We start from the raw sequence: 21,466 nt of genomic DNA on the forward strand, positions 1-21,466 counted from the left end.
AGGGAAAGTGACGACAGTGACGACAGGGAGAGAGAGTGACGACAGTGACGACAGGGAGAGAGAGTGACGACAGGGAGAGAGAGTGATAACAGGGAGAGAGAGTGACGACAGTGATGACAGGGAGAGGGAGTGATGGCAGGGAGAGAGGTGACAGCAGGGGAACATTATTTGTTGCTGGTGGCTGGCAGCGGTGAGTGATGGGCTGTTGGTGGCAGCGGGCGGCTGGTGGCTGGCTGCGAGCAGCGTGCGGTGAGCGGCTGGCGGCGGCTGGAGGTGAGTGGCGTGCGGTGGGCACCGGCCACCGCACAGGGACAGGGAGCACAATGTGCAGCAGGATGGCCACTTCCCTCGCCTCCTGCTGCACTTTCAGTGCATTTCCGCCCCACTTCGACCACTATATATATATATATATATATGTATAGTATGTAACCCACATATATGGACTGGACTGAATATGTATATATATAGCACTATTTGAAATGCCTGTGAATATATGTATATGCATAAAGATAAATAGTAATAATATTGTAGTGTGTAATATGTATATAATATATAAGAATATATGGGCACTAGTATAGAATGATCTAGAAATATAAGCTCACGAGGGACCTAACTGCCATACCTGAGCTCACGGGAGTTGCACGAGCAGTCCAGGAGGAGGTTAGAAATAGGACTGCCGGAGCTGAGCGAGAGCAGAGGCTGTTCGGTTGGAGCTGTGGTCGGATGTCTGAGGAAAGGAGAGCGTGATTGCCAAGAGAAAGGAGGCGGCTGAGGACCCGGAGTGGACGGACGTGACTGTGTTTGACGGAGATAACTCGGGATCTAAGGAGTGGAGGCGGAGCCGCAAAGCCGCTGCTGTCAGCGGCGGAATAGATATATCAGTGTAAGCCGCCAGTATTAAGGGAGGAGACGCTGGGAGTAGCGAGACAGCGAGACGAGACTCCTGGGAGGAGCAATACTGTTGGACAGCCAAGGTCTCCGTGTTACAGTTGAGCGGCTTAGGTCCTCTGGAGTGGGGAGCGGAGACGGAGCAGCCTCCTGAGCCGGGAGCTACCATACCGCTGCATCCGCTGTACTTGTGAGTACGTACTGTATACGCACCGACCATATAATCAAATACAGGCTAACATCAGTATAGTTAGAGAGCGTGGATAGTGTACAACACTACTACTACCCTACCCGAAGTGCTCGCGACAGCAGGAGGGTATCTGTACGTCAAGCTTCATTTACACAGTACGCGTCTATGAGTGACAACAGTAGGATAACTACACAGCTCAGTTGGAAGATAGGAACACTGTATCTTTTGCAATAGATACTATAGGTACTTTTGGCCACTAAGTATTTCTGCTCAGTAAGAGGCTGGGGGAGTAAGTTGTCAGCAGTTGAACTGTATAGCTGCCGTCTGCCATTCTCTACTGCATCTGATCCAACAACTCATGTAACCCCTGCTATAGTTATTAAATTGAGATGGATCAAGAGAATATATATTTATAGTAAGAGCAAGAGTGGATACAAAATACTACCTATTGACTCAGAGTAATGGTAACAGATAGTAACAGTTACCGTATAACTACATGCTTCCTATCTTATGAATAAAAGGAAATGCAATTGCTTATGCTGAATTGAATACTAAGGGAACCCAGTGAACATTGAATCTACAAGATATATATGTATATACATACTATATTCTCAGACACATCTGGAATTAATTTGACTCTCTTTAGTAGTTACTTAACTAAGGGCCCCAACGTATCTACACTGCAATTATAAGAGTTGCTCGAGTTACTGGTAACTTATTCATAGAATACCCGGGTATTCAGGTATAAGCCTCTATTACACAAGATGTACATTTTTTGGTCTATTGATAATTACACTTTTTGTATTGCATGCAGATGTTTTTGTATATGGAATAGCGAAAACTGTATGTCTATATAATTTTACCTTATATTGATTGTATGGATGTAGGTATTAATAAAGCCCTTATTGTGTTGAACCTATATGACAGAAACATACAATTATACTTACCGTCGATGGGTTCGGCAGGACGTGAATGACCTGGAAAAGAAGAGGAAGGTATTTACTTTATAATTATAACTTATTATACTGCCTTAACAAACACAATATCACTCCCTGCTCACAACAGTTTCCTTCTGAAAGGCTAAGAAAGGCTAGGGAGGTTTTGGGCTTACCTGAGCAAGCCCAAAATTATAATAGCTCAGGTGGAGGCACATCATACTAATAATACTAACCATCTGGTGTTAGCGGATACTGACACAGATAAAGGGGTGGTTACAAGTACATATATATATATATATATATATATATATAAATATACACATACATACATGTGTGTGTGTATATATATATATATATATATATACACACGCACACACATACATACATACATACATACATACATATATACCACATTCAAACATACATACACAAACACACACATATACACAAGTACACATCCATACATACATACATACATACTGTACATACACCAGTGCACAAACACACAGGCATACTGTACATACAAACATACAAATACAGACATGAACACTAGCTGCAAACTTACATGATGAACAAGGGCCTGGGAGAGCAGAATGACGGCAGAGTGGGGACGGAGCTGAGGGAGCTGCTGTTGCTGAGCATGCGCAGCCAGCAGCTCCCCTGGCACATTCTGCAAGCAGAGAGCTCCACAGCTCTCTCTTGCTGCTGCAGCTCAGCGATCGCGGTAGCGGTTTTTGCTGAGACGGAGACACAGCTGTCTCCGTCTCAAAATAGAAAACTCGGCTCATCAGGGGGGGTTTCCGGGTACTCGGAAACCCCCCCTGCGTGCGCCACTGATACCATAATGAGATATCATGGTGATGGGACCTAAATATAAGCACAGAATGCATTTATGTCTCATATACACCTTATACACACAGCCTGAAGGTAATTTTAGACAATATTTTTTATAAATTTGTGCATTAAACAAAATGTGTGTACCTGCACACAATTCATTTATGTTTCATATACACCTTATACACACAGCCTAAAGGTCATTTAATACAATATTTTTAATAACTTTGTGTATTAAACAAAGTTTGTGTACATTGAACGATCAAAAACAAAGGTTTCACTATTTCACTCTCACTCAAAAAAGTCTGTATCTCGGAATATTCCGTATTTCAGAATATTTGGATATGGGATACTCAACCTGTACATGCATCATTTTGGTGACCACCAGTATATAGTAGTACAGTACAGAAGGCCATTGCTGGATCTTGCAGCTCCGTGTTACTTCAAGTATCCATATCTGTGCTGCATTGTTGTAAGCAGTATAAAGTATTACAGTGCAGCATTTTGGTGACCACCAGTATATATAGTAGTACAGTACAGTAGGCCATTGCTGTATTTTGCAGCTTCGTGTCATTTCAAGTATCCATATCTGTGCTGCATTGTTGTGAGCAGTATATAGTAGTACATTGCAGCATTTTGGTGACCACCAGTATATCGTAGTACAGTACAGTAGGCCATTGCTGTATCTTGAAGCTCCGTGTCACGTCAAGTATCCATATCTGTGCTGCATTGTGAGCAGTATATAGTAGTACAGTGCAGCATTTTGGTGATCATCAGTATATATAGTAGTACAGTACAGCAGGCCATTGCTATATCTTGCAGCTACTTGTCACTTAAAGTATCCATATCAGTGCTGCATTGTTGTGAGCAGTATATAGTAGTACAGTGCAGTATTTTGGTGACCACCAGTATATATAGTAGTACAGTACAGTAGGCCATGGCTGTATCTTGCAGCTCCGTGTCATTTCAAGTATCCATATCTGTGCTGCTTTGTTGTGAGCAGTATATAGTAGTACAGTGCAGCATTTTGGTGACCACCAGTATATATAGTCATACAGTACAGTAGGCCATTGCTGTATCTTGCAGCTCCTTGTCACTTCAAGTATCCATATCTTTGCTGCATTGTTGTGAGCAGTATATAGTAGTACATTGCAGCATTTTGGTGACCACCAGTGTATATAATAGTATAGTACAGTAGGCCATTGTGTATCTTGCAGTTCCGTGTCATTTCAATTAAACATATCTATGCTGCATTGTTGTGAGCAGTATATAGTAGTACAGTGCAGCATATTGGTGACCACCAGTATATAGTAGTACAGTACAGTAGGCTATTGCTGTATCTTGCAGCTCTGTGTCATTTCAAGTATCCATATCTGTGCTGCATTGCTGTGAGCAGTATATAGTAGTACAGTCTATAATTTTGGTGACCCCCTGCATTTATAGTAGTATAGAACACAAAAAGAAAACCAATAATAGCAGCGCTGAATTCAATTAATACTAAAAATTAAAAAATGAGATGTATTGAATGAAAACAGATTAAAAAATGTATTAATCATTCTGATTAATAACCAATTAAAAGTAGTATAGAACAGTAGGCCATTGCTGTATCTTGCAGCTCTGTGTCATTTCAAGTATACATATCTGTGCTGCATTGTTGTGAGCAGTATATAGTAGTACAGTGCCGCATTTTGGTTACCACCAGTATATATATTAATATAGTACAGTAGGCCATTGTGTATCTTGCAGCTCTGTGTCATTTCAAGTAAACATATCTATGCTGCATTGTTGTGAGCAGTATACAGTAGTACAGTGCAGCATATTGGTGACCACAGTACAGTACTGTAGGCCATTGCTGTATCTTGCAGATCAGTGTCACTTCAAATATCCATATCTGTGCTGCATTGTTGTGTGCAGCATATAGTAGTACAGTCCAGCATTTTGGTGACCACCAGTATATATTAGTACAGTACAGTAGGCAAATGCTGTATCTTGCAGCTCCATGTCACTTCAAGTATCCATATCTGTGCTGCATTGTTGTGAGCAGTATATAGTAGTACAGTGCAGCATTTTGGTGACCACCAGTATATAGTAGTACAGTACAGTAAGCCATTGCTGTATCTTGCAGCTCCGTGTCATTTCAAGTATCCATATCTGTGCTGCATTGTTGTGAGCAGTATATAGTAGTACAGACCAGCATTTTGGTGACCACCAGTATAAAGCAGTACAGTACAGTAGGCCATTGCTGTATCTTGCAGCTCCTTCTCACTTCAAGTATCCATATCTGTGCTGCATTGTTGTGAGCAGTATATAGTAGTACAATGCAGCAATTTGGTGACCACCAATATATATTGTACTACAGCACAGTAGGCCATTGCTGTATCTAGCAGCTACTTGTCACTGCAAGTATCCATATCTGTGCTGCATTGTTGTGAGAAGTATACAGTAGTACAGTGCAGCATTTTGGTGACCACCAGTATATAAAATTACAGTACAGTAGGCTATTGCTGTATCTTGCAGCTCCGTGTCTCTTAAAGAATGCATATCTGTGCTGCATTGTTGTGAGCAGTATATAGCAGTACAGTGCAGCATTTTGGTGAACACCAGTATATAGTAGTACAGTACAGTAGGCTATTGCTGTATCTTGCTGCTCCGTTTCAGACTCAGTCCTAGTATTTTGATCAAAGCTCAATATCTGCTGCATTGTTGTGTGACCAGTTTATACTATATAGTAGTACAGGACATCATTTTGGAGACCACCAGTATATAGTAGTACAGAACAGAAGGCCATTGCTGTTTCTTGCAGCTCCGTGTCTCTTCAAGTATTCATATCTGTGCTGCATTGTTGTGAGCAGTATATAGTAGTACAGTGCAGCATTTTGGTGACCTCCATTATATAGTAGTACAGTACAGTAGGCCGTTTCTGTATCCTGCAGCTCCGTGTCAATTCAAGTATCCATATCTTTGCTGCATTGTTGTGAGCAGTATATAGTAGTACATTGCAGCATTTTGGTGACCACCAGTGTATATAATAATATAGTACAGTAGGCCATTGTGTATCTTGCAGCTCCGTGTCATTTCAAGTATCCATATCTGTGCTGCATTGTTGTGAGCAGCATATAGTAGTACAGTCCATCATTTTGGTGACCACCAGTATATAGTAGTACAGTACAGTAGACCATTGCTGTATCTTGCAGCTCCGTGTTACTTCAAGTATCCATATCAGTGCTGCATTGTTGTGAGCAGTATTTAGTAGTACAGTGCAGTATTTTGGTGACCACCAGTATATATAGTAGTACAGTACAGTAGGCCATGGCTGTATCTTGTAGCTCCGTGTCATTTCAAGTATCCATATCTGTGCTGCATTGTTGTCAGCAGTATATAGTAGTACAGTGCAGCATTTTGGTGACCACCAGTATATATAGTAGTACAGTACAGTAGGCCATTGCTGTATCTTGCAGCTCTGTGTCATTTCAAGTATCCATATCTGTGCTGCATTGCTGTGAGCAGTATATAGTAGTACAGTCTAGCATTTTGGTGACCACCAGTATATATAGAAGTATAGTACAGTATTCCATTGCTGTGTCTTGCAGCTCCATGTCTCTTCAAGTATCCATATCTGTGCTGCATTTTTGTGAGCAGTATATAGTAGTATAGTTCAGCATTTTGGTGACCACCAGTATATAGTAGTACAGTACACTAGGCCATTGCTGTATCTTGCAGCTCTATGTCACTTCAAGTATCCATATCTGTGCTGCATTGTTGTGAGCAGTATAAAGAAGTACAGTTAAGCATTTAGTAAACCACCAGTATTTATAGTAGTACAGTACAGTAGGCCATTGCTGTATCTTGCATCTCCTTGTCACTTCAAGTATCCATATCTGTGCTGCATTGTTGTGAGCAGTATATAGAAGTACATTGCAGCATTTTGGTGACTACCAGTATATATATTAATATAGTACAGTAGGCCATTGTGTATCTTGCAGTTCCATGTCATTTCAATTAAACATATCTATGCTGCATTGTTGTGAGCAGTATATAGTAGTACAGTGCAGCATATTGGTGACCACCAGTATATAGTAGTACAGTACAGTAGGCTATTGCTGTATCTTGCAGCTCTGTGTCATTTCAAGTATCCATATCTGTGCTGCATTGCTGTGAGCAGTATATGGTAGTACAGTCTATAATTTTGGTGACCACCTGCATTTATAGTAGTATAGAACACAAAAAGAAAACCAATAATAGCAGCGCTGAATTCAATTAATACTAAAAATTAAAAAATTAGATGGATTGAATGAAAACAGATTAAAAAATGTATTAATAACTCTGATTAATAACCAATTAAAAGTAGTATAGAACAGTAGGCAAATGCTGTATCTTGCAGCTCCATGTCACTTCAAGTATACATATCTGTGCTGCATTGTTGTGAGCAGTATATAGTAGTACAGTGCAGCATTTTGGTGACCACCAGTATATAGTAGTACAGTACAGTAAGCCATTGCTGTATCTTGCAGCTCTGTGTCATTTCAAGTATCCATATCTGTGCTGCATTGTTGTGAGCAGTATATAGTAGTACAGACCAGCATTTTGGTGACCACCAGTATAAAGCAGTACAGTACAGTAGGCCATTGCTGTATCTTGCAGCTTCGTGTCACTTCAAGTATCCATATCTGTGCTGCATTGTTGTGAGCAGTATATAGTAGTACAATGCAGCAATTTGGTGACCACCAATATATATTGTACTACAGCACAGTAGGCCATTGCTGTATCTAGCAGCTACTTGTCACTGCAAGTATCCATATCTGTGCTGCATTGTTGTGAGAAGTATATAGTAGTACAGTGCAGCATTTTGGTGACCACCAGTATATAAAATTACAGTACAGTAGGCTATTGCTGTATCTTGCAGCTCCGTGTCTCTTAAAGAATGCATATCTGTGCTGCATTGTTGTGAGCAGTATATAGCAGTACAGTGCAGCATTTTGGTGAACACCAGTATATAGTAGTACAGTACAGTAGGCCATTGCTGTATCTTGCAGCTCCGTGTCAGACTCAGTCCTAGTATTTTGATCAAAGCTCAATATCAGCTGCATTGTTGTGTGACCAGTTTATACTATATAGTAGTACAGTGCAGCATTTTTCATTACCACCAGTATATAGTAGTACAGAACAGAAGGCCATTGCTGTTTCTTGCAGCTCCGTGTCTCTTCAAGTATTCATATCTGTGCTGCATTGTTGTGAGCAGTATATAGTAGTACAGTGCAGCATTTTGGTGACCTCCATTATATAGTAGTACAGTACAGTAGGCCGTTTCTGTATCCTGCAGCTCCTTGTCAATTCAAGTATCCATATCTTTGCTGCATTGTTGTGAGCAGTATATAGTAGTACATTGCAGCATTTTGGTGACCACCAGTGTATATAATAGTATAGTACAGTAGGCCATTGTGTATCTTGCAGCTCCGTGTCATTTCAAGTATCCATATCTGTGCTGCATTGTTGTGAGCAGTATTTAGTAGTACAGTGCAGTATTTTGGTGACCACCAGTATATATAGTAGTACAGTACAGTAGGCCATGGCTGTATCTTGTAGCTCAGTGTCATTTCAAGTATCCATATCTGTGCTGCATTGTTGTCAGCAGTATATAGTAGTACAGTCCATCATTTTGGTGACCACCAGTATATAGTAGTACAGTACAGTAGACCATTGCTGTATCTTGCAGCTCCGTGTTACTTCAAGTATCCATATCAGTGCTGCATTGTTGTGAGCAGTATTTAGTAGTACAGTGCAGTATTTTGGTGACCACCAGTATATATAGTAGTACAGTACAGTAGGCCATGGCTGTATCTTGTAGCTCCGTGTCATTTCAAGCATCCATATCTGTGCTGCATTGTTGTCAGCAGTATATAGTAGTACAGTGCAGCATTTTGGTGACCACCAGTATATATAGTAGTACAGTACAGTAGGCCATTGCTGTATCTTGCAGCTCTGTGTCATTTCAAGTATCCATATCTGTGCTGCATTGCTGTGAGCAGTATATAGTAGTACAGTCTAGCATTTTGGTGACCACCAGTATATATAGAAGTATAGTACAGTATTCCATTGCTGTGTCTTGCAGCTCCATGTCTCTTCAAGTATCCATATCTGTGCTGCATTTTTGTGAGCAGTATATAGTAGTATAGTTCAGCATTTTGGTGACCACCAGTATATAGTAGTACAGTACACTAGGCCATTGCTGTATCTTGCAGCTCTATGTCACTTCAAGTATCCATATCTGTGCTGCATTGTTGTGAGCAGTATAAAGAAGTACAGTTCAGCATTTAGTAAACCACCAGTATTTATAGTAGTACAGTACAGTAGGCCATTGCTGAATCTTGCATCTCCTTGTCACTTCAAGTATCCATATCTGTGCTGCATTGTTGTGAGCAGTATATAGAAGTACATTGCAGCATTTTGGTGACTACCAGTATATATATATTAATATAGTACAGTAGGCCATTGTGTATCTTGCAGTTCCGTGTCATTTCAATTAAACATATCTATGCTGCATTGTTGTGAGCAGTATATAGTAGTACAGTGCAGCATATTGGTGACCACCAGTATATAGTAGTACAGTACAGTAGGCTATTGCTGTATCTTGCAGCTCTGTGTCATTTCAAGTATCCATATCTGTGCTGCATTGCTGTGAGCAGTATAAAGTAGTACAGTCTATAATTTTGGTGACCACCTGCATTTATAGTAGTATAGAACACAAAAAGAAAACCAATAATAGCAGCGCTGAATTCAATTAATACTAAAAATTAAAAAATGAGATGGATTGAATGAAAACAGATTAAAAAAATTATTAATAACTCTGATTAATAACCAATTAAAAGTAGTATAGAACAGTAGGCCATTGCTGTATCTTGCAGCTCTGTGTCATTTCAAGTATACATATCTGTGCTGCATTGTTGTGAGCAGTATATAGTAGTACAGTGCAGCATTTTGGTTACCACCAGTATATATATTAATATAGTACAGTAGGCCATTGTGTATCTTGCAGCTCCGTGTCATTTCAAGTAAACATATCTATGCTGCATTGTTGTGAGCAGTATACAGTAGTACAGTGCAGCATATTGGTGACCACCAGTATATAGTAGTACAGTACTGTAGGCCATTGCTGTATCTTGCAGCTAAGTGTCACTTCAAGTATCCATATCTGTGCTGCATTGTTGTGAGCAGTATATAGTAGTACAGTGCAGCATTTTGGTGACCACCAGTATATAGTAGTACAGTACAGTAAGCCATTGCTGTATCTTGCAGCTCAGTGTCATTTCAAGTATCCATATCTGTGCTGCATTGTTGTGAGCAGTATATAGTAGTACAGACCAGCATTTTGGTGACCACCAGTATAAAGCAGTACAGTACAGTAGGCCATTGCTGTATCTTGCAGCTTCGTGTCACTTCAAGTATCCATATCTGTGCTGCATTGTTGTGAGCAGTATATAGTAGTACAATGCAGCAATTTGGTGACCACCAATATATATTGTACTACAGCACAGAAGGCCATTGCTGTATCTAGCAGCTACTTGTCACTGCAAGTATCCATATCTGTGCTGCATTGTTGTGAGAAGTATATAGTAGTACAGTGCAGCATTTTGGTGACCACCAGTATATAAAATTACAGTACAGTAGGCTATTGCTGTATCTTGCAGCTCCGTGTCTCTCAAAGAATGCATATCTGTGCTGCATTGTTGTGAGCAGTATATAGCAGTACAGTGCAGCATTTTGGTGAACACCAGTATATAGTAGTACAGTACAGTAGGCCATTGCTGTATCTTGCAGCTCCGTGTCAGACTCAGTCCTAGTATTTTGATCAAAGCTCAATATCTGCTGCATTGTTGTGTGACCAGTTTATACTATATAGTAGTACAGGACATCATTTTGGAGACCACCAGTATATAGTAGTACAGAACAGAAGGCCATTGCTGTTTCTTGCAGCTCTGTGTCTCTTCAAGTATTCATATCTGTGCTGCATTGTTGTGAGCAGTATATAGTAGTACAGTGCAGCATTTTGGTGACCTCCATTATATAGTAGTACAGTACAGTAGGCCGTTTCTGTATCCTGCAGCTCCGTGTCAATTCAAGTATCCATATCTTTGCTGCATTGTTGTGAGCAGTATATAGTAGTACAGTGCAGCATTTTGGTGACCACCAGTGTATATAGTAGTACAGTACAGTAGGCCATTGCTGTATCTTGCAGCTCCGTGTCATTTCAAGTATCCATATCTGTGCTGCATTGTTGTGAGCAGTATTTAGTAGTACAGTCCAGCTTTTTGGTGACCACCAGTATATATAGTAGTACAGTACAGTAGGCCATTGCTGTATCTTGCAGCTCCTTCTCACTTCAAGTATCCATATCTGTGCTGCATTGTTGTGAGCAGTATATATTAGTACAGTGCAGCATTTCGGTGACCACCAGTATATATAGTAGTATAGGGGGTAATTTCAAGTTGATCGCAGCAGGAATTTAGCTAGCAATTGGGCAAAACCATGTGCACTGCAGGGGAGGCAGATTTAACATGTGCAGATAGAGTTAGATTTGGTTGTGTTATTTTATTTCTGTGCAGGGTAAATACTGGCTGCTTTATTTTTACACTGCAAATTAGATTGCAGATTGAACACACCACACCCAAATCTAACTCTCTCTGCACATGTTAAATCTGCCTCCCCTGCAGTGCACAAGGTTTTGACCAATTGCTAACTAAATTCCTGCTGCGATCAACTTGGAATTACCCCCATAGTACAGTAAGCCATTGTATATCTTGCAGCTCTGTGTCATTTCAAGTATCCATATATTTGCTGAATTGTTTGGAGCAGTATATAGTAGTACAGTGCAGCATTTTGGTGATCAGCAGTATATAGTAGTACAGTACAGTAGGCCATTGCTGTATCTTGCAGCTCCATGTCACTTCATGTATCCATATCTGTGCTGCATTGTTGTGAGCAGTATATAGTAGTACAGTGCAGTATTCTGGTGACCACCACTATATACTAGTAAAGTACAGTAGGCCATTGCTGTATCTTGCACCTCCATGTCACTTCAAGTATCCATTTATTTGCTGAATTGTTTGGAATCGTATATAGTATTACAGTGCAGCATTTTGGTAACCACCAGTATATAGTAGTACAGTACAGTAGGCCATTGCTGTATTTTGCAGCTCTGTGTCATTTCAAGTATACATATCTGTGCTGCATTGTTGTGAGCAGTATATAGTAGTACAGTGCAGCATTTTGGTTACCACCAGTATATATATTAATATAGTACAGTAGGCCATTGTGTATCTTGCAGCTCCGTGTCATTTCAAGTAAACATATCTATGCTGCATTGTTGTGAGCAGTATACAGTAGTACAGTGCAGCATATTGGTGACCACCAGTATATAGTAGTACAGTACTGTAGGCCATTGCTGTATCTTGCAGCTAAGTGTCACTTCAAGTATCCATATCTGTGCTGCATTGTTGTGAGCAGTATATAGTAGTACAGTGCAGCATTTTGGTGACCACCAGTATATAGTAGTACAGTACAGTAAGCCATTGCTGTATCTTGCAGCTCAGTGTCATTTCAAGTATCCATATCTGTGCTGCATTGTTGTGAGCAGTATATAGTAGTACAGACCAGCATTTTGGTGACCACCAGTATAAAGCAGTACAGTACAGTAGGCCATTGCTGTATCTTGCAGCTTCGTGTCACTTCCAGTATCCATATCTGTGCTGCATTGTTGTGAGCAGTATATAGTAGTACAATGCAGCAATTTGGTGACCACCAATATATATTGTACTACAGCACAGTAGGCCATTGCTGTATCTAGCAGTTACTTGTCACTGCAAGTATCCATATCTGTGCTGCATTGTTGTGAGAAGTATATAGTAGTACAGTGCAGCATTTTGGTGACCACCAGTATATAAAATTACAGTACAGTAGGCTATTGCTGTATCTTGCAGCTCCGTGTCTCTTAAAGAATGCATATCTGTGCTGCATTGTTGTGAGCAGTATATAGCAGTACAGTGCAGCATTTTGGTGAACACCAGTATATAGTAGTACAGTACAGTAGGCCATTGCTGTATCTTGCAGCTCCGTGTCAGACTCAGTCCTAGTATTTTGATCAAAGTTCAATATCTGCTGCATTGTTGTGTGACCAGTTTATACTATATAGTAGTACAGGACATCATTTTGGAGACCACCAGTATATAGTAGTACAGAACAGAAGGCCATTGCTGTTTCTTGCAGCTCCGTGTCTCTTCAAGTATTCATATCTGTGCTGCATTGTTGTGAGCAGTATATAGTAGTACAGTGCAGCATTTTGGTGACCTCCATTATATAGTAGTACAGTACAGTAGGCCGTTTCTGTATCCTGCAGCTCCGTGTCAATTCAAGTATCCATATCTTTGCTGCATTGTTGTGAGCAGTATATAGTAGTACAGTGCAGCATTTTGGTGACCACCAGTGTATATAGTAGTACAGTACAGTAGGCCATTGCTGTATCTTGCAGCTCCGTGTCATTTCAAGTATCCATATCTGTGCTGCATTGTTGTGAGCAGTATTTAGTAGTACAGTCCAGCTTTTTGGTGACCACCAGTATATATAGTAGTACAGTACAGTAGGCCATTGCTGTATCTTGCAGCTCCTTCTCACTTCAAGTATCCATATCTGTGCTGCATTGTTGTGAGCAGTATATATTAGTACAGTGCAGCATTTCGGTGACCACCAGTATATATAGTAGTATAGGGGGTAATTTCAAGTTGATCGCAGCAGGAATTTAGTTAGCAATTGGGCAAAACCATGTGCACTGCAGGGGAGGCAGATTTAACATGTGCAGATAGAGTTAGATTTGGTTGTGTTATTTTATTTCTGTGCAGGGTAAATACTGGCTGCTTTATTTTTACACTGCAAATTAGATTGCAGATTGAACACACCACACCCAAATCTAACTCTCTCTGCACATGTTAAATCTGCCTCCCCTGCAGTGCACAAGGTTTTGACCAATTGCTAACTAAATTCCTGCTGCGATCAACTTGGAAATACCCCCATAGTACAGTAAGCCATTGTATATCTTGTAGCTCTGTGTCATTTCAAGTATCCATATATTTGCTGAATTGTTTGGAGCAGTATATAGTAGTACAGTGCAGCATTTTGGTGATCAGCAGTATATAGTAGTACAGTACAGTAGGCCATTGCTGTATCTTGCAGCTCCATGTCACTTCATGTATCCATATCTGTGCTGCATTGTTGTGAGCAGTATATAGTAGTACAGTGCAGTATTCTGGTGACCACCACTATATACTAGTAAAGTACAGTAGGCCATTGCTGTATCTTGCACCTCCATGTCACTTCAAGTATCCATTTATTTGCTGAATTGTTTGGAATCGTATATAGTATTACAGTGCAGCATTTTGGTAACCACCAGTATATAGTAGTACAGTACAGTAGGCCATTGCTGTATCTTGCAGCTATGTGTCATATCAAGTATCCATATCTGTGCTGCATTGTTGTGAGCATTATATAGTAATACAGTCAAGCATTAAGGTAACAACCAGTATATAGTAGTACAGTACAGTAGACCATTGCTGTATCTTGCAGCTCCATGTCTATACAAGTGTCCTGAACTGTGCTGCATTGTTGTGAGCAGTATATAGTAGTACAGAGCAGCATTTAGTGACCACCAGTATATAGTAGTATAGTACAGTAGGCTATTGCTGTATTTCCAGCTCTGTGTCACTTCAAGTGTCCATATCTGTGCAGAATTGTTTGGAGAAGTATATAGTAGTACAGTGCAGCATTTTGGTGACCATCAGTATATAGTACTACAGTACAGTAGGCATTGCTGTATCTTGCAGCTCAGTGTCATTTCAAGTCTCCATATCTGTGCTGCATTGTTGTGAGCATTTTATAGTAGTACAGTCCAGCATTAAGGTAATCACCAGTATAAAGAAGTACGGTACAGTAGGCCATTGCTGTATCTTGCAGCTCTATGTGTCTTCAAGTATTCATAACTGTGCTGCATTATTGTGAGCAGTATATAGTAATACAGAGCAGCATTTTAGTGACCACCAGAATATAGTAGTATTGTACAGTAGGCCATTGCTGTATCTTGCAGCTCCGTGTCACTTCAAGTATCCATATCTGTGCTGCATTGTTGTGATAAATATATAGTAGTATAGTGCAGCATTTTGGCGACCACCAGTATATATAGTAGTACAGTACAGTAGGCCATAGCTGTATCTTGCAGCTCCGTGTCATTTCAAGTATCCATATATGTGCTTCATTGTTGTGAGCAGTATATAGTAGTACATTGCAGCATTTTGGTGACCACCAGTGTATATAGTAGTATATTACAGTAGGCCATTGTGTATCTTGCAGCTCTGTGTCATTTCAAGTAACCATATCTGTGCTGCATTGTTGTGAGCAGTATATAGTAGTATAGTGCAGCATATTGGTGACCACCAGTATATAGTAGTACAGTACAGTATGCCATTGCTGTGTCTTGCAGCTCCGTGTCACTTCAAGTATCCATATCTGTGCTGCATTGTTGTGAGCAGCATATAGTAGTACTGTCCAGAATTTTGGTGACCACCAGTATATAGTAGTACAGTACAGTAGGCCATTGCTGTATCTTGCAGCTCCATGTCACTTCATGTATCCATATCTGTGCTGCATTGTTTTGAGCAGTATATAGTAGTACAGTGCAGCATTTTGGTGACCACCAGTATATATAGAAGTATAGTACAGTAGGCCATTGCTGAATCTTGCAGCTCCATGTCACTTAGTATCCATATCTGTGCTGCATTGTTGTGATAAATATATAGTAGTACAGTGCAGCATTTTGGTTACCACCAGTATATAGTAGTACAGTACATTAGGCCATTGCTTTATCTTGCAGCTCCGTGTCACTTCAAGTATCCATATCTGTGCTGCATTGTTGTGAGCAGTATAAAGTAGTACATTACATTATTTTGGTGACCACCAGTATATATAGTAGTATAGTACAGTAGGCCATTGCTGTATCTTGCATCTCCGTGTCATTTCAAGTATCCATATCAGTGCTGCATTGTTGTGAGCAGTATATAGTAGTACATTGCAGTATTTTGGTGACCACCAGTATATATAGTACAGTAGGCCATGGCTGTATCTTGCAGCTCCGTGTCATTTCAAGTATCCATATCTGTGCTGCATTGTTGTGAGCAGTATATAGTAGTACATTGCAGCATTTTGGTGACCACCAGTATATATAGCAGTATAGTGCAGTAGGCCATTGTGTATCTTGCAGCTCTGTGTCATTTCAAGTAACTATATCTGTGCTGCATTGTTGTGAGCAGTATATAGTAGTACATTGCAGCATTTTGGTGACCACCAGTATATAGTAGTACAGTACAGTAGACCATTGCTGTATCTTGCAGCTCCATGTCTCTTCAAGTGTCCTGAATTGTGCTGCATTGTTGTGAGCAGTATATAGTAGTACAGAGCAGCATTTTAGTGACCACCAGTATATAGTAGTACAGTACAGTAGGCTATTGCTGTATTTTACAGCTCCGTGTCACTTCAAGTATCCATATCTGTGCTGAATTGTTTGGAGAAGTATATAGTAGTACAGTGCAGCATTTTGGTGACCACCAGTATATAGTAGTACAGTACAGTAGGCCATTGCTGTATCTTGCAGTGCAGTGTCATTTCAAGTATCCATATCTGTGCTGCATTGTTGTGAGCATTATATAGAAGTACAGTCCAGCATTAAGGTAACCACCAATATATAGTAGTACAGTACAGTAGGCGATTGCTGTATCTTGCAGCTCAGTGTCATTTCAAGTATCCATAACTATGCTCCATTGTTGTGAGCAGTATATAGTAGTACAGTGCAGCATTTTGGTGACCACCAGTATATAGTAGTACAGTACAGTAGGCCATTGCTGTGTCTTTCAGCTCCATGTTACTTCAATTATTCATATCTGTGCTGCATTGTTGTGCCCAGTATATAGTAGTACAGTGCAGCATTTTGGTGACCACCAGTATATAGTAGTACAGTACAGTAGGCCATTGCTGTATCTTGCAGCTCTGTGTCTCTTCAAGTATCCATAACTTTGCTGCATTGTTGTGTGCAGTATATAGTAGTATAGTGCAGCATTTTGGTTACCACCAGTATATAATAGTACAGTACAGTAGGCCATTGCTTTATCTTGCAGCTCCGTGTCATTTCAAGTATCCATATCTGTGCTGCATTATTGTGAGCAGTATATAGTAGTACAGTGCAGCATTTTGGTGATCATCAGTATATATAGTAGTAAAGTACAGTAGACCATTGCTATATCGTGCAGCTACTTGTCACTTAAAGTATCCATATCAGTGCTGCATTGTTGTGAGCAGTATATAGTAGTACATTGCAGTATTTTGGTGACCACCAGTATATATAGTAGTATAGTGCAGTAGGCCATTGTGTATCTTGCAGCTCTGTGTCATTTCAAGTAACTATATCTGTGCTGCATTGTTGTGAGCAGTATATAGTAGTACAGTGCAGCATTTTGGTGACCACCAGTATATAGTAGTACAGTACAGTAGACCACTGCTGTATCTTGCAGCTCCATGTCTCTTCAAGTGTCCTAAATTGTGCTGCATTGTTGTGAGCAGTATATAGTAGTACAGAGCAGCATTTTAGTGACCACCAGTATATAGTAGTACAGTACAGTAGGCTATTGCTGTATTTTGCAGCTCCGTGTCACTTCAAGTATCCATATCTGTGCTGTATTGTTTGGAGAACTATATAGTAGTACAGTGCAGCATATTGGTGACCATCAGTATATAGTAGTACAGTAGGCCATTGCTGTATCTAGCAGCTCCGTGTCTCTTAAGTATCCATATATGTGCTGCATTGTTGTGAGCAGCATATAGTAGTACAGTCCAGCATTTTGGTGACCACCAGTATATAGTTGTACAGTACAGTAGGCCACTGCTGTATCTTGCAGCTCCGTGTCACATTTCAAGTGTCCATATCTGTGCTGCATTGTTGTGAGCAGTATATAGTAGTACAGTGCAGCATTTTGGTGACCACCAGTATATAGTAGTACAGTACAGTAGGCCATTGCTGTATCTTGCAGCTTAGTGTCATCTCAAGTATCCATATCTGTGCTGCATTGTTGTGAGCAGTATATAGTAGTACAGTGCAGCATTTTGGTGACCACCAGTATATTGTAGTACAGTACAGTAGGTCATTGCTGTATCTTGCAGCTCCGTGTCACTTCAAGGGATATCTGTGTCTCTTCAAGTATCCATAACTATGCTGCATTGTTGTGAGCAGTATATAGTAGTACAGTGCAGCATTTTGGTGACCACCAGTATATATAGTAGTACTGTACAGTAGGCCACTGCTGTATCTTGCAGCTCCGTGTCATTTCAAGTATCCATATCTGTGCTGCATTGTTGTGAGCAGTATATAGTAGTACAGTGCAGCATTTTGGTGACCACCAGTATATTGTAGTACAGTACAGTAGGTCATTGCTGTATCTTGAAGCTCCGTGTCACTTCAAGTATCCATATCTGTGCTGCATTGTTGTGAGCAGTATATAGTAGTATAGTGCAGCATTTTGGGGATCATCAGTATATATAGTAGTACAGTACAGTAGGCCATTGCTGTATCTTGCAGCTCCATGTCACTAAATGTATCCATATCTGTGCTGCATTGTTGTGAGCAGTATATAGTAGTACAGTGCAGCATTTTGGTGACCACCAGTATATTGTAGTACAGGACAGTAGGCCATTTCTGTATCTTGAAGCTCCGTGTCACTTCAAGTATCCATATCTGTGCTGTTTTGTTGTGAGCAGTATATAGTATTACAGTTCAGCATTTTGGTAACCACCAGTATATGTATCGTAGTACAGTACAGTAGGCCATTGCTGTATTTTGCAGCTTCTTGACACTACAAGTATCCCATATCTGTGCTGTATTGTTTAGAGCAGTATATAGTAGTACATTGCAGCATTTTGGTGACCACCAGTATATATAGTAGTACAGTACAGTACAGTAGGCCATTGCTATATCTTGCAGCTACTTGTCACTTAAAGTATCCATATCAGTGCTGCATTGTTGTGAGCAGTATATAGTAGTATATTGCAGTATTTTGGTGACCACCAGTATATATAGTAGTACAGTACAGTAGACCATGGCTGTATCTTGCAGCTCCATGTCATTTCAAGTATCCATATCTGTGCTGCATTGTTGTGAGCAGTATATAGTAGTACATTGCAGCATTTTGGTGACCACCAGTATATATAGTAGTATAGTGCAGTAGGCCATTGTGTATCTTGCAGCTCTGTCATTTCAAGTAACCATATCTGTGCTGCATTGTTGTGAGCAATATATAGTAGTACAGTGCAGCATTTTGGTGACCACCAGTATATAGTAGTACAGTACAGTAGGCCATTGCTGTATCTTGCAGCTCTGTATAACGTCAACTGTCCATATCTGTGCTGCATTGTTGTGAGCAGCATATAGTAGTACAGTCCAGCATTTTGGTGACCACCAGTATATAGTTGTACAGTACAGTAGGCCATTGCTGTATCTTGCAGCTCCGTGTCACTTCAAGTGTCCATATATGTGCTGCATTGTTGTGAGCAGTTTATAGTAGTATAGTGCAGCATATTGGTGACCATCAGTATATAGTAGTACAGTAGGCCATTGCTGTATCTAGCAGCTCCGTGTCTCTTAAGTATCCATAAATGTGCTGCATTGTTGTGAGCAGCGTACAGTAGTACAGTCCAGCATTTTGGTGACCACCAGTATATAGTTGTACAGTACAGTAGGCCACTGCTGTATCTTGCAGCTCCGTGTCACATTTCAAGTGTCCATATCTGTGTTGCATTGTTGTGAGCAGTATATAGTAGTACAGTGTAGCATTTTGGTGACCACCAGTATATAGTAGTACAGTACAGTAGGCCATTGCTGTATCTTGCAGCTCTTTGTCTCTTCAAGTATCCATAACTATGCTGCATTGTTGTGAGCAGTATATAATAGTACAGTGCAGCATTTTGGTGACCACCAGTATATATAGTAGTATAGTACAGTAGGTCATTTCTGTATCTTGCAGCTTAGTGTCATTTCAAGTATCCATATCTGTGCTGCATTGTTGTGAGCAGTATATAGTAGTACAGTGCAGCATTTTGGTGACCACCAGTATATTGTAGTACAGTACAGTAGGTCATTGCTGTATCTTGCAGCTCCGTGTCATTTCAAGTATCCATATCTGTGCTGCATTGTTGTGAGCAGTATATAGTAGTATAGTGCAGCATTTTGGTGATCATCAGTATATATAGTAGTACAGTACAGTAGGCCATTGCTGTATCTTGCAGCTCCATGTCACTAAATGTATCCATATCTGTGCTGCATTGTTGTGAGCAGTATATAGTAGTACAGTGCAGCATTTTGGTGACCACCAGTATATTGTAGTACAGGACAGTAGGCCATTTCTGTATATTGAAGCTCCGTGTCACTTCAAGTATCCATATCTGTGCTGTTTTGTTGTGAGCAGAATATAGTATTACAGTTCAGCATTTTGGTAACCACCAGTATATGTATCGTAGTACAGTACAGTAGGCCATTGCTGTATTTTGCAGCTTCTTGACACTACAAGTATCCCATATCTGTGCTGTATTGTTTAGAGCAGTATATAGTAGTACATTGCAGCATTTTGGTGACCACCAGTATATATAGTAGTACAGTACAGTAGGCCATTGCTATATCTTGCAGCTACTTGTCACTTAAAGTATCCATATCAGTGCTGCATTGTTGTGAGCAGTATATAGTAGTATATTGCAGTATTTTGGTGACCACCAGTATATATAGTAGTACAGTACAGTAGACCATGGCTGTATCTTGCAGCTCCATGTCATTTCAAGTATCCATATCTGTGCTGCATTGTTGTGAGCAGTATATAGTAGTACATTGCAGCATTTTGGTGACCACCAGTATATATAGTAGTATAGTGCAGTAGGCCATTGTGTATCTTGCAGCTCTGTCATTTCAAGTAACCATATCTGTGCTGCATTGTTGTGAGCAATATATAGTAGTACAGTGCAGCATTTTGGTGACCACCAGTATATAGTAGTACAGTACAGTAGGCCATTGCTGTATCTTGCAGCTCTGTATAACGTCAACTGTCCATATCTGTGCTGCATTGTTGTGAGCAGCATATAGTAGTACAGTCCAGCATTTTGGTGACCACCAGTATATAGTTGTACAGTACAGTAGGCCATTGCTGTATCTTGCAGCTCCGTGTCACTTCAAGTGTCCATATATGTGCTGCATTGTTGTGAGCAGTTTATAGTAGTATAGTGCAGCATATTGGTGACCATCAGTATATAGTAGTACAGTAGGCCATTGCTGTATCTAGCAGCTCCGTGTCTCTTAAGTATCCATAAATGTGCTGCATTGTTGTGAGCAGCGTACAGTAGTACAGTCCAGCATTTTGGTGACCACCAGTATATAGTTGTACAGTACAGTAGGCCACTGCTGTATCTTGCAGCTCCGTGTCACATTTCAAGTGTCCATATCTGTGTTGCATTGTTGTGAGCAGTATATAGTAGTACAGTGTAGCATTTTGGT

At 40.4% G+C, this 21,466-nt stretch overlaps 1 protein-coding gene and 1 long non-coding RNA gene across 4 annotated transcripts in view; both read left to right on the top strand.

Moving 5' to 3' along the window:
- The window catches only part of LOC134969342 (capping protein, Arp2/3 and myosin-I linker protein 2-like), a 549,992-nt gene that overhangs the window by 35,413 nt on the left and 493,113 nt on the right, over positions 1–21,466 (top strand). The window lies entirely within an intron of this gene.
- The window catches only part of LOC134970109 (uncharacterized), a 148,742-nt gene continuing 127,903 nt past the window's right edge, over positions 628–21,466 (top strand). Inside the window, exons 1-2 of the long non-coding RNA XR_010189666.1 lie at positions 628–1,078; positions 2,006–2,073. This is a non-coding gene — a long non-coding RNA (uncharacterized LOC134970109). The remainder of the gene's footprint in view (positions 1,079–2,005; positions 2,074–21,466) is intronic.

This window comes from Pseudophryne corroboree, chromosome 11 (genome assembly GCF_028390025.1).
Source record: "Pseudophryne corroboree isolate aPseCor3 chromosome 11, aPseCor3.hap2, whole genome shotgun sequence".
NCBI lineage: Eukaryota > Metazoa > Chordata > Amphibia > Anura > Myobatrachidae > Pseudophryne > Pseudophryne corroboree.